This window comes from Phocoena phocoena, chromosome 2, assembly GCF_963924675.1.
Source record: "Phocoena phocoena chromosome 2, mPhoPho1.1, whole genome shotgun sequence".
Classification (NCBI taxonomy): Eukaryota; Metazoa; Chordata; class Mammalia; order Artiodactyla; family Phocoenidae; genus Phocoena; species Phocoena phocoena.
The window spans coordinates 44,682,362-44,685,491 of record NC_089220.1 but is presented as its reverse complement, the minus strand read 5'-3'; positions in this window follow the sequence as shown (position 1 = coordinate 44,685,491).

Genomic DNA, 3,130 nt, shown 5'->3' with positions numbered 1-3,130 from the left:
TGTCCTGTAATTGATATCCAGTCTCTTGGCGTTGTGGTCAGAAAAGATACTTGATACAATTTCAATTTTCTTAGATTTGTGACCCAAGATATGATCTATCTTGGAGAATGTTCCATGAGCACTTGAGAAAAATGTGTATTCTGTTGTTTTTGGATGGAGTTTTCTATAAATATCAATTAAGTCCATCTGGTTTAATGTATCATTTAAAGCTTGTGTTTTCTTATTTATTTTCATTTTGGATGATCTGTCCTTGGGTGAAAGTGGGGTGTTAAAGTCCCCTACTATGAATGTGTTACTGTCGATTTCCCCTTTTATGGCTGTTAGTATTTGCCTTATGTATTGAGGTGCTTCTATGTTGGGTGCATAAATATTTACAATTGTTATATCTTCTTCTTGGATCGATCCCTTGATCATTATGTAGTGTCCTTCTTTGTCTCTTCTCATAGTCCTTATTTGAAAGTCTATTTTGTCTGATATGAGAATTGCTACTCCAGCTTTCTTTTGGTTTCCATTTGCATGGAATATCTTTTTCCATCCCCTCACTTTCAGTCTGTATGTGTCTCTAGGTCTGAAGTGGGTCTCTTGTAGACAGCATATATAAGAGTCTTGTTTTTGTATCCATTCAGCTAATCTGTGTCTTTTGGTGGGAGCATTTAGTCCATTTACATTTAAGGTAATTATCGATATGTATGTTCCTATTCCCATTTTCTAAATTGTTTTGGGCTCGTTATTGTAGGTCTTTTCCTTCTCTTGTGTTTCTTGTCTAGAGAAGTTCCTTTAGCATTTGTTGTAAAGCTGGTTTGGTGGTGCTGAACTCTCTCAGCTTTTGCTCATCTGTAAAGGTTTTAATTTCTCCATCAAATCTGAATGAGATCCTTGCTGGGTAGAGTAATCTTGGTTGTAGGTTTTTCTCCTTCATCACTTTCAATATGTCCTGCCACTCCCTTCTGTCTTGTAGGGTTTCTGCTGAGAGATCAGCTGTTAACCTTATGAGGATTCCCTTGTGTGTTATTTATTGTTTGTCCCTTGCTGCTTTTAATATGCTTTCTTTGTATTTAATTTTTGACAGTTTGATTAATATGTGTCCTGGCGTATTTCTCCTTGGATTTATCCTTTATGGGACTCTCTGTGCTTCCTGGACTTGATTAACTATTTCCTTTCCCATATTAGGGAAGTTTTCAAGTATAATCTCTTCAAATATTTTTTCAGTCCCTTTCTTTTTCTCTTCTTCTTCTGGAACCCCTATAATTAGAATGTTGGTGCCTTTAATGTTGTCCCAGAGGTCTCTGAGACTGTCCTCAGTTCTTTTCATTCTTTTTTCTTTATTCTGCTCTGCAGTAGTTATTTCCACTATTTTATCTTCTAGGTCACTTATCCATTCCTCTGCCTCAGTTATTCTGCTATTGATCCCATCTAGAGTACTTTTAATTTCATTTATTGTATTGTTCATCATTGCTTGTTTCATCTTTAGTTCTTCTAGGTCCTTGTTAAGTGTTTCTTGCATTTTGTCCATTCTATTTCCAAGATTTTGGATCACCTTTACTATCATTACTCTGAATTCTTTTTCAGGTAGACTGCCTATTCCCTCTTCATTTGTTAGGTCTGGTGGCTTTTTATCTTGCTCCTTTATCTGTTGTGTGTTTCTGTCTTCTCATTTTGCTTATCTTACTGTGTTTGGGGTCTCCTTTTTGCAGGCTGCAGGTTCGTAGTTCCCGCTGTTTTTGATGTCTGTCTCCCGTGGCTAAGGTTGGTTCAGTGGGTTGTGTAGGCTTCCTGGTAGAGGGGACTAGTGCCTGTGTTGTGGTGGAAGAGGCTGGATCTTGTCTCTTTAGTGGGCAGGTTCACATCTGGTGGTGTGTTTTGGGGTGTCTGTGGCCTTATTATGATTTTAGGCAGGCTGTCTGCTAATGGGTGGGTTGTGTTCCTGTTTTGCTAGTTGTTTGGCATAGGTTGTCCAGCACTGTGGCTTGCTGGTCGTTGAGTGAAGCTGGGTGCTGGTGTTAAGATGGAGGTCTCTGGGAGATTTTTGCCATTTGATATTATGTGGAGCTGGGAGGTCTCTTGTTGACCAGTGTCCTGAAGTTGGCTCTCCTACCTCAGAGGCAGAGCCCTGACTCCTGGCTGGAGCACCAAGAGCCTTTCATCCACACGGTTCAGAATAAAAGGGAGAAAAAGTAGAGAGAATTAGTAGAAGTATTAGGAAAGAAAGAAGGCAAGGAAGGAAGGAAGGAAGAAAGAAAGAAAGAAAGAAAAAGAAAGAAAGAAAGAAAGAAGGCAAGAAGGAAAGAAAGGAGGGAGGGAGGGAGGGAGGAAGGAAGGAAGGAGGGAAAGAAGGAAAAAGCACAGAAAGAAGATACAGTAAAAATAAAATAAAGTATAATAAAGTTATTGAATTAAAAATACTTATTTAGAAAAAAAAAGGGACAGATAGAACCTTAGGACAGATGTTGGAAGCAAAGCTATACAGACAAAGTCTTACACAGAAGCATACACATACACCCTCACAAAAAGAGGTAAAGGGGAAAAAATCATAAATCTTGCTCTCAGAGACCACCTCCTCAATTTGGGATGATTCGTTGTCTAAAGGAGGGAAGGAAGGAAGGGAAGAAAGAAAGAAAGAACGAAGGTAAAGTATAATAAAGTTATTAAAATTAATTATTAAGAAAAAAAATTTTTTTTAAAAACCATGGACGGATAGAGCCCTAGGACAAATGGTGGAAGCAAGACTATACAGACACGGTCTCACACAGAAGCATACACGTACACATTCACAAAAAGAGGAAAAGGGAAAAAAATCATAGATCTTGCTCCTAAAGTCCACCTCCTCAATTTGGGATGATTCGTTGTCTATTCATGTATTCCACAGATGCAGGGTATATCAAGTTGATTGTGGAGCTTTAATCCGCTGCTTCTGAGGCTGCTCGGAGAGATTTCCCTTTCTCTGTGTTCTCACAGCTCACAGGGGCTCAGCTTTGGATTTGGCCCCGCCTCTGCGTGTAGGTTGCTGGAGGGCGTCTGTTTTTTGCTCAGACAGGACGGGGTTAAAAGGAGCCGCTGATTCGGGGGCTCTGGCGCACTCAGGCCGGGGGGGAGGGAGGGGCACTGCGTGCGGGGCGGGCCTGCGGCGGCA